Source organism: Lactuca serriola, chromosome 4 (assembly GCF_051521515.1).
Source record: "Lactuca serriola cultivar US96UC23 chromosome 4, Lser_US96UC23_V15, whole genome shotgun sequence".
Taxonomy (NCBI): Eukaryota; Viridiplantae; Streptophyta; class Magnoliopsida; order Asterales; family Asteraceae; genus Lactuca; species Lactuca serriola.
This window is the reverse complement of record NC_136411.1, coordinates 118,698,196-118,710,309: the sequence shown is the minus strand read 5'-3', so window position 1 is coordinate 118,710,309 and position 12,114 is coordinate 118,698,196. Positions and strand designations below refer to the sequence as shown.

At 31.9% G+C, this 12,114-nt stretch overlaps 1 long non-coding RNA gene across 1 annotated transcript; it reads right to left on the bottom strand.

Annotated features, from left to right (window-relative positions):
- Positions 1–2,839: 2,839 nt before the first annotated feature.
- LOC145100325 (uncharacterized) lies at positions 2,840–11,482 on the bottom strand. Its single transcript, XR_013704968.1, has 5 exons — positions 11,315–11,482; positions 11,026–11,191; positions 3,842–4,773; positions 3,671–3,753; positions 2,840–2,993 (listed from the first exon to the last, which is right to left on the bottom strand). It is a non-coding gene; the product is annotated as an uncharacterized LOC145100325 (long non-coding RNA).
- Positions 11,483–12,114: the final 632 nt, after the last annotated feature.

Below are 12,114 nucleotides of genomic sequence, written 5' to 3'. Positions count from 1 at the left end.
TCTTCAGTCCACCCAATACACCGAAGGTTACATCAATCCTCATCAAATAAATCTTACTTGGTTCCTTCCTTACATACAACTTAGTCAATAAGTGACAACGTTAATCTTCCAAAATACGTAACGATCTTACACCTTCTTTGACTTTTGGTAATCCATGCGTATATATATCGCCCCCTCTTTTTTCGTGACGAGCACTACTAGTGCACCCCATGGTGATGTAGTATGTCGGATAAAAACATTATCAAGCAAATCCTCCAACTGCTAAATAAATTCTTTCATCCTTATTGGTGCTAGTATAGTATCTCACTGTCACATTTCCTTGTTCCAGTCTCAAGAATTCTTCCTCTAACTTCTTGATCGCCGTTCGAGGACAAAACATCTCTCTAACGATTCTTGCAAACTCATCCCATGACATCATATTGGTTGTATCCGACACCCTAATTGGTTTTACCCTCCCCATCAGTATAAAGCCTCATTTTTAAACATTGTCACGACATAAACCATATTGTCCTTATTTCCACACTTACTAGTATCTAATGTTTCCTCTATCTCCGTGATCCACATTGATGATACGATAGGATCAACGTCCCCATGACACGTTTGTGTTTTACAAGTCATGAACGTCTTGTAACAATTACCTCATCATTTGTCGTTTACATAATGCTTAGTGCAACACTAGGGTCAGAAATTGGAACTGAGATACTATATCCAAAGCCTTCCTCTTCATCAACCATGTTACCACCTTTCACATTCTATAGTGCATCTCGGTCCAGAACATTTAGATTCTACAATGTAGCTTGCAGATCCTGAGCAATCTCATCAATTGATTATTCTTGAGTAACCATATTTGTTGTAGGAACTTGTACGCAATCTCAACCCGGACCACGACCTCGTTTAGAGTTAGAGCTTAGTTATACCAATTTTGCTCGTACATGTGCTATGATGACTCCTAGACCTCTTACCCTACACCTACCTCTACCTGGACCCTAGTCGTGCCAACAACTAGAAGTAGGGTTTACAAGAGTCTCTTGTACTTCTCCGAGTGCAACAACTTCAGCTCCAACTAGAATGTCTTCCCGCTCTAGTGTCACCTTAGTAAGCCTCCCTGATATCCTTGAGGACATGATGCCTACTAGTAAGATATGGTCTAAACTAGTTGCTAGGTTACCTCTCGCTCCTTCCGTCTAAGCTTAAGTGTTTATGGAAACACCTAATCCTCTTAAACAACGCTCTGTTAAGTATAGTATATAACAACAGTAGCAACAATAGACTTTGAGGATCTCATTAAGACAGGGTACCATAAGAAGGAGGTAGATATCGACAATAATGTCTCTCTCTCAGCTGATGACGAGTGTATCTTATCCAGTCCCTAGCGAGAGCTAGGGGGCGGTGTTGTTCCTAGCGAGGCCCTTTAGTGACTCCACTCCCATTAACCTTAGTAGCTAGTTTGTTAATTTGTTTCTCATTTAATGTAAATTGTAAGATCCATATGATAGTGGTTCAAGCAGTATGTACACTATCTACATTCGTGAGTTTTTTACTGTGTGTGACTGTGTGAGTGTGAGTTTTAAGGGACCTGAACCTACTACAGAACATAAGGTTGTGAGGTATACCCGCTACTTTCCACCTCACACACCCAATCTCCACCACTGCAGCACCATCTCAGACCACGATCCATGTGTGTGTGCGTGTGTGTGTGTGTGTGGTAGGGGGGGGGGAGGGCCACCTCCACCACATTGTGAAGAAACAGAAAAAAAAAAAAAAAAAAAAAAAAAAAAAAAAAAAAAAAAAAAAAGGTGGGGGTTGTGTATGCGTTTTATAATTTATAGTGCTAGCCGTAGATGCCGCAAAGCCTAAGTGAAAGGGATGACTGAAATTTGTAGCTGATTTGAGTAAACCAGAAACAATTTTGGTATAAAGCTGGCTGCTAACTTCTTGCAATGTGGCACTTATATTCTACAATACAACATGCATGTAATGTTTACAATACAACATAAAATCGTTAACAGTTTGTGACGTAAATGAAATAATAAATAGTTTTTATTTTTTTATTTTTTTTTATTTTTTTATTTTTTTTATAATTCAATAGTTAAACTTGTTTAAATTGAATTTTGTTACGGATCTAAATATGTGCCGAGCTTTCTGTTTTAGTTACAATTTGGTTCGTACGTCTTAAATGACATTAAAATTTATGTAGAAGCTTATGATTTGAGTATGTTTTTTTTTGGAGAAATTAAATATACTTCTACAATATCCTCATATCCAAATTAAATGTAACATGTGATTCAAATATTATCAATTTCATTAATAAATTATTAAATGTAACATATATTAACATTTAATATTATAGGAGATAAAGTAAGAATCAAATATAAGAGTATATTTGATTTCTTATATTTTTTTCAACTGTTATAGTACATGAAAAATATTACACCATAAATCATATTCTATATGTATTATCCAATAGTTTTCAATTTGTGTCCGGTCGATATTATCTTATCACTACAAGAAAAAAGGGCATTAGCGGCGACAAAAATTGTCGCTATTGCTCACGAAAGTCGCCGCTAATACCTTTACCGGCGACACGTCGCCGCTATTGCTCAAAAAGTCGCCGCTAATGATACGTGTCGCCGCTAATGATAATGTCGCCGCTAATGATACGTGTCGCCGCTAATGATAATGTCGCCGCTGATGATCTATGTCGCCGCTATTGGCTTTTCTAATTTTTTTTTTAAAAGCAACCATTTCCGGTTGTCAAAAAACCGATACATAATAACGTTAAATGCAGAAAAACGATTACATAACATTCAAGTTATATAATACCATACATACACCAAAATAAATAACAAAATTCTTATAAATTTTTGTTGTACTACAATCTCTAATAAAAGATAAAACTAATACGACGTGTCGTCATCACCGCCACCCTCATTCCCTCCTATAAGTTCCATAGTATTCTTCGAATTGTTGGAAATTGATAGAAGATTCACCAACTACATAGTAAATAACAACATATAAACTTCTAATTTAACCTATTAACTTAAACCAAACTAAAAACTACCAAATGATAAGAAAAACCACCTATTACCAATTTATCTATATATTAACAAACTATCAAATTAACAAACCAACTAACTACATTAACCTTCTACAAATACACATTACATACGAACTATCATAGTAATTTACTTTAAATAACATTTTCAATAATAACATCCTACTTGTTTTCTGTTTCTTTTTTCCATTATGACATCGTAGTTTACACATTGCATACAAATACACTCCAAATTGCATACAAATACACACATACATACAATATACACATATATACATACTTTTTATACACATAAAATAACCATCAACACACTCTAAATTGCATATAAATACACACATACATACATTATACACATATATGCATACTTTTTATACACATAAAGAAACATCAACACAATCCAAATTGCATATAAATACATACATACATTATAGACATATACCTTTACATTTTATACATGCACATATATGAAATACACACAATTTTCACACACATATATGAAATACACACACACATACACACACACACACACACATATATATATATATATATATATATATATATACACACACACACACACAAAATACACACATATATAACAAATTACAAAAAATGCACCTGTGGTTCCCAAAATTTTGCTCTCTTTCAATTGGTGGTGGTAGTCTTCGATGTTGCAACAGTGCGTGGTGGTGGTGGTGTAACTTAAGACAACAAAAACCAACAAAAAAAATAATTAGGTCTGGAAATCTGGTCAGAAGAGAAAGAGAAAGGAGGGAAGAGGGAACATACGGTTGCCGGAAACACGACAATAGCCTCAGTCATAGTGGAGACAAATCTATGATGAAACAATTTTGTGCAACTAATCACAAATACAAGTAGAAATCAACATTAAAAGAGAAGGAAAAGAAGAAATGAGGAACGAAAACACAAACCACAGAGGAAATCGACAACAACAGTGTCGGAATTAACGTCACAGTTAAATCATCGGAGATGTGGAAGTGGGGAGTTTCCAGTGGTCTATAGGTGTCTTCGGTATGTCCTCTAGCCTCTGGGAAACTCGATTGAGCAAAAATCTTTGAAGAGAATGGATAAAAACACAGACAAATGAAAGTTGTGAAAGCAGAAAGGGGTTGTTATTTGCGTCGACCTTTAGCGGTGACAATTAGCCTTTAGCGGCGACAAAAGTCAATAGCGGCGACAACTAACGAGGGAACTTATGCCGTGTCTTTTTTTTCGAGCTTTAGCGGCGATAAATTGTCGCCAGTATTGCTTTTGTGCGAAAACGAGGCCCCAACCGTTAGATTATATACTCGATCGGACGGCTAAAGTTTACCAGAAGGGGATAACGCGGATTCGGGCAACAAGACATTAGCGACGACACAATTAGCCCCGACAAAGGCTTTTAGCGGCGACATAATAGTATGTCGCCGCTAATGCGTTGATTTGTTGCAGTGTATTTATGGTTACTGGTTTACTATGAACTTAAGATCATAAGATGAACCTGCAAACTTTAATTGTATTTAAATTTTTTATGTAGCGGAGACTTTGAAAAATGATATAAATATTAACTTCGAAATAGTCCTTGAAATTTGAAAATGCCTAGTGATTTATCGAAAATGAAGTATTTGAAATTAGAGAAAAGAGTAAGGTGCACCAACCAAATTCTATGCAACAGAAAGCCCAGCGCATGCAAAGGTGTGGCTACAAGAATGTCAAAGCACCTAATCATATAATCAATCCACAACAATTCTTAGATATAATGTGTTGTAAAACTGATTAAAATATATAATCTTGAAATTAATTGTTAACTAGTGACGAGACCTATACTTCGTATGAGTTGGTAGGGTTATAGTTTTTAATTGAATTGTGCCAACAAATGGTGGTTATATGGCAAATAGATTGCATTCCAAAATAAAAGTTCATAACGTTGGTACACGAGCAAAAGATGTTAAAAAAATGGATATCATTTAAAAATAAAATATGGAACTATGTTTTTCTACCTATAGATTCTCTTAAATAATTTGGTGCATCTCCTAATAGAGGTTTCCATTTTTCACTTGTTAAACAGTACAATAGAAAATTAGGGCTGTTTTGGATATAATGGAATGAGATGACAAAGAAACAGAACAAACATTATAATTAAGATTTAAAATTTTAATTTTCAGTTGTTAAAAATACAAGAATTATCATTCTCACAACCTAAAATAAAAAAAAATTACACAAAATGTTACATCCTAAAACCAGAAATTAATTAAAGAAAAACAAAAAATTATATATATTCTCACAAAGATTAAAACTTTCACGAAATAAGATAATTACAAGACGGTTGTTTATTGGTATTGTGAAAACTCATCAGTAACATGATGTTATAAACCGTAGTGTCATGTATGATTTTCTGAGTAAGGATACAAACATATACGTCAAATCTTATTCGTTCATTTTACCTTAATGGGAAAAGCGATATCTTTGAACCCCTTGGTGATTTCATGCTGACTTATAGTCTTGGGTCTAACCAGGACTCAATTGATGTGTTCAATTTGAAGTCTTATGTTGTCACAAATCATAAATCGGGAAAAAAAAAACTTGGACAATGAGATTGATTCTAACCCATATATGTCATGTTTGTATGATATCTAATAGAACAGAGGAATATTTGATCACTTATTTAAGGACGAATGTCTATTTAGATCAAAGTTCGACAGTTACTTAGAAAAGCACACTTTGTTATTTAACTTGGATGTTGTAATTTAGTTATAGGCTTATCCAAGTGGGAGATTGATGAATTAGTCTTCTAAGCCATTAACTAAATTATTATAAACTAAAATTATTAGTAAAAACCTAGTAAGAGACTGGAATGCTATATATATATATATATATATATATATATATATATATATATATATATATATAGAGAGAGAGAGAGAGAGAGAGAGAGAGAGAGAAAGCTAGGTTTAAATGTGGATTGACATCTATTGTGTGAACGTATGGATAATACTATTCTGTGAGAATTAAAAAGAAAATATGTTGTTTGATAATACGAATACGTTCAATCTTATATAATTACTTTAATTATTAAGCATTTTCACTAATTAAATCGTCTATAAGGTTATTATATAATTTTTTTTAATTATTCTCATTCTGTCATAATGTTATCAGGATGTTTATTGAGTCGTATTCTATATGAATTAAAAAAAATAAAAAATGATGAATGAGAACAAAATGAATTAGAATTGGTGAGAATCCATTAAAATAATAATAGTTTTGTGAGACTGAACATATTCACATTATTAAACAACATATTCTCTTAATAATTTTCATAAAATAGCATTATTCACACGTCCACACTATAGTTATTCATCCACATTATAAACTAGCCCTATATATATATATATATATATATATATATATATATATATATATATATAGGGAAGGGTTATTTGGAAAACAAAATAAAAAACCCTAAAAATCATAAAAATGCATAAAAAAAGGTACTTACAGATCACAAAACTTTTTTTTTTGAAAAAATCGCAGCTTTTTATACAAAATCGGTGAAAAAAAATTTTGAAAAAAAAAACTTTTTTTTTACAAAAAATAATTTTTATTTTTTATTTTTTTTTTCAGCGAATTTTAACAAAAACCTACGATTTTTTATAAAAAAATTTAAAAAAAAATTTGTGATCTCTAAGTATTTTTTTTATGCATTTCTATGATTTTTAGAGTTCTATTTAGGGTTTTTTTTGTTTTCCATAGAACCTAAACATATATATATATATATATATATATATATATATATATATATATATATATATATATATATATATGTTTTTTAATTAAAAATAATCAGAAATTAATTGGAATTAATTTTGAGATTAATCAGAATAATTAAAAGTAAAAGGACTAAATGTTACAATGTATAAAAAAATTGAGCATTGACTAATTCTAGAACCTCCCAAGAGGGTTGGACGGATTCTAGATTGTTTCTAGAGCTTTTCTTGGGCTTTAAGGAAACTAGGGGTAAAGCAAAAGGGATAAGATCTGTCCGAAAAAACCTGCCTTGTCCAAGCCCATCTACTCAACTATATAAACCCCCTTTGAGGTTCATATTATGGGCACTCATAATTCCAAGAGAAATTATGAAAATCCTTTCCCTTTCCTTCTTTCCTCTTTAGCCTCTAATTGCTAGGGTTTGGGTGTGAGCCATTAGAAGCACAAGATTTTTAGTGTTGGCTTTTTGAAGTTCTACAAAGAAGGAATTCTAGTTTATTTACAATAATAAACTAAAATGTATGTTTTCTCTTATTTCTTCTCTTAAATTAAAAATAACAATGTACTTTAGGGTTCTTGAATTCAAATTGTTGTTTGAATATCATAGTGAGAACATAGATCCTTTAGGGTGTATGCGAACTTAGGGTTCTATGTTTTCCGCCAAAAATATGATTTTTTATCTATAAAACCTATAAAAAACGATGTTAGGGTAAAATCGTATTTTAAAAAAACTTAATGGTTTATATGTCGAGTACCAGGCTATACATTATGCGTTGAATACATATATAATCTAAATGAAATTAATAGTAAGTATATACTAACCTCTATCCTCACCCTTCATAGTTTGAATGGGGCGTATGTGCCGAAAGTTTAAGATGGACCGAGAATCAAGGAATAAGGTGGACTACATGCTCTTTGTGAAGACATTTTCCTATTGAGATAAAGACGGAACATGTAACACTCTGATTTGTTCAAAGGAAACTTTTCAAGAGCAAAGTAAAAATCTATCTTGATATGCTTAGTTCTGTGATGATGAACCAAGTTGTTAGTTAAGTAGAATGCTCGAACATTACCATGATAGACAATGGTGGTGTCGTTAGATGGTTTGTAAACCTCATGAAGAAGATTATGAATCCAACACATTTCAATGACAATGTTGGCAACACCATTGGACCAAGAAATGGTGCTCTTTCATTTCATAGACCATAATAGAAACTTGTTTCTAAGGAACACATAATACCTAAATGTTGATTGTTTTGTGTTTGCACAACAAACCCACTCCACATCGGAGTAGGCTGTGATTCTACGAGCAGAAGAGGAAATTTTTACAACTAATAGGTAGTGGTACTTCATACGTAGCGTATGATTCTCTTAAGTTTTATGAATTGAGGCTATTAAGGATAATGTATATGAAGGCACATCTATTGAACTGCATAGATGATATCGGACCTAATGAAAGTAAGGGACTACAATGCTAAAACTCGGTTATAGCAAAAGGAGTAATCTAAGACAACAAGGTTGGATGTATCGAGTTGGCTAAGATGTCAGCCGACATGCAAGCAAGTTTGAGATTTAACATATTAGCGCTTTTTAGTGTCATTATGGCATACTTTTTCTGTGACAAGAACATGTCATACTGATATCCAACAACAATGATGTTGAGGAATAAATTGAGATCCGTATAGACAACCTAATTCCAAATGTTGTTGTGACGTTGCATAAAGGATCAAGTGAGCACATAATCAAGATAATGTCATTTTATATTGATATCCTTGAGGTTGTTACTTTTATTTTGAACGTTAAACATCATCATTTGTTATTTAAAATTTTAATATTGTTTAAAATAAAATTTACCCTATAACTAAAATATCTTCTAATTTTATTTGTGTGATATCAAATATATATATATATATATATATATATATATATATATATATATATATATATATATATATATATCTTAATTTTATAAAAAAAACATATACATTTAACTTATTAAAATTATCATGTTATTTATAAAATTAATATTTTTTATTAGAAATATTCAAAAAAAAAATTTGCTTTATATGTATAGGGTGTGTAGGATTTCATCTCAAAACCCTTTTTTATCTTATTGACTTTTTGAAAAGTCAATAAGTTAAAAAAAATGTTTTGGATACCTAAGAAGAACTTTTAAAACAACTTTTGGTTTATCTTTGGAAAAGAGCTTTGAAGAAGTTTCAATTTGTGACTTTTTGGAATGACTTACGACTTATAAGAATAGAAAACAAGCAAAAGTTAATAAGTTAGTCAAACATTTTTTAACTTATTGACTTTTTGATTTTTTCCACTAAAAAACAAATCTAAATACTTTTTAAAATTTATTTTTTCCCACATTCATAAGTCAATAAGTCATTTTGAGTAAGAGTCATTTTTAACTTCAAAATGAAATCTCGAACACTCTCATAATACGTTAAATATGGACCAATCCATACACACACTTGGCATGTTGTTATCTCTAACCCAAAATTTCCATTCAACCTTAACGACTCATCTGCTCCTTTACCCCATAACCTAAAGAGGTCTTAGTTGATCTAAATTGAAAAAGTGACATGTCCCAACGAGTTTAATGCTCTTATTTTAAATAACTCATAGATATGGATACCTCAAACACCATATATCACTAGTACATAAAGCTTTTTTTGATGCCGTTAAAATGATTAAATGATGCGGGTATTGAACCGCACCAAAAAAATATCGCATCAAAAAACACCCATATTTAATAGGGCGGTTCTAAAACCACACCAAAAAAATGAGGAAACCACACTAAAAAACCAATGGGGTTTTCCATACCTGAAGATTACAACCGCCTCATTAAATCATACAACTGCCCCTTTAAATTAAAAAAAAAAACCGCACCAAAAAAGTATTGCAGCATTTCTAAGATAAACAATTGCAGCATCTAAAAAGTTTTTTCCACCATAGATAAAACCCCCTTAAATTACAATACTAAAACAAAATTACTAAAATCAACCCATAAATTTTATAAGATTTAATGTTAGAAAACAGAGAAATATATAATAATTTGAGCCCTAGCTCCTTTCAATTGTTGTAGTCTTGTTTCAATTAGGTAAATTTAATTCAACTTGATTCTAGCTGCTGAGCATTAAGCATGTAAAAAGAACACGAAACCAAGCATGAAAATTCATGGAATTAATTTGTATTATCATGGTATAACAAACATTTGTGAAACGAAACCAAACCGGAATCGACGGTCCGATTTCAGAACGGCTTACATCCCTATGTGAAACATATAGGAAAAAATTATTCTCTATCATAAGAACAATGGTTGAGAGATTAGACACAAACCGAAGGTAGAGAGCTTGGACACAAAATATTATCCCAATCACTTGTCTGGTTAAAAGACACAAATTGCCCTCCTTATCATCATCAAAAGTAGTAAATCTGTAGCCAAATGATTTTCTTGAATACAAGTTTTTAGAGCTATTATTGCTTCTTTTCTAACGTGTTCATCATTGTATCTATTTTCAATTGGATATAGTGACTATACAACACATCATTAACTCATTAAAAAACATTTGTTAGATTTCCAAAACCTTGATTGACTGGCGTTTGTAAACTAGATTTTAACTTTATAAATGTTAAACAAATAAAACCTAATAAGGTAACTCAAATGTAAACCTTAAGGATTAAAACATCATATCTATGGCAGGAATAAGAACGTTATATATATATAAATATATATATATATATATATATATATATATATATATATATATATATATATATATATATATATATATATTTTATCACTTTCTCTTTAGCATCCTATCAAGCAATAGATCCTCTTCACATATGCATCAAAGCTGTACAAACAAAACATTTGCCCACCTGTTGACACAACATCTTGTGGTACCCTATATAAAATGGGAAGCTGTTTTATTGAAAAAACAGGCATCAAGGGATGTAAAAGGCCACAGCTAAGAAAGGTTAACTGCTTGTTGTTGTTCGGAGATGACTTAGGCATTTAAACAAACAAGTAGAGTGCAATGGATAAACCCCAAGTTCCTAATACCCTATCTTATTTATACATGTTTCAGTTTCCACCAAAACAAATCAATTAGGTCGTACGAAACAATCACATTCACACAATCATACGCTACATGTAGAGAATTAAAAGACAGAAGGAGAGGCTTTTTATTACTTACCATTCTTTAAACCGCTTAAAATCAGAAATTTTACACTTGATGAAATTACGCCGTTCGAAGGGGTTGTTGTGCCGGCGTGGAGGCTACCTTACTGCGGGTGGGTAGAAATCGATGAGATTGTCGGGGTAATACACTGGCTAGAGAAGAAAGCATACAGGGGAAGGGTCTTTGAGGCGTGCATAGGACGAACCAAAGCGAAATCAGCGAAGACACGAAAAATCAAAACATTTAACTATTTATTAATAGAAAATCAGAAAAAATCAAAAGCTAGGGTTTTCAGATTTTGTACCGAAGCAGGAGGTGGAAGTCGACGACATCTGTTGTGTCATCTACGGTTTGGGTGAGGGATGAAGAACTAGATATTGGTAGGAAATGCATGGCGCCGAAAATGAAAAAATTGAAAGTAAGCACCGCCAAGAACCAAATATTAGGAGGGAATAGGGAACTGAATGTTTAATAATACGCTTTTGAAGTAAATGCACTAATAAATGGCTTTTAATGCGGTTTTATAGAAGCTTTCTCAAAAAAATATGTTAGATGATGCGATTTCTTAATATATTAATGCGAAAACACTTTAATGATGCGGTTTTATGCTACCACCGTATTAAATAGGTTCTGTACCAGTATATATGAATGTTATCCTCTCTATATATATTTTCAACACAAAATGAATACTAACAATCTGTTGGTTGCTTATAAAAATTGCCTTATTACTGATGACTATTACAGACAATTGAGACTTGAGTACGACGAAACCTTTATCCTAGTTGTCAAGTTAACCCTTTTCTATATCTTATTAAGGCTTGCATCATCAAAGTCATGGCCAATCCATAATTTGGATGTTAAAAGTATATTCTTATACATAATTTATATGCAATGATGTACATGCATCCACCAATGAGGTTTTAAGATTCATCACATCCAAACTTTGTATGTCTCTTTAAGGGGTCCTTATACAGCCTAAGAAAGGCCCACAAGCTTGGTACAGGCGGTTCAAAAATTATGTTTCTATAATTTGGTTCATCCACAATAACATGTGGCCATTGATTGTATTTTATATATTTCCATGGTAATAATGTTGCTTACCTT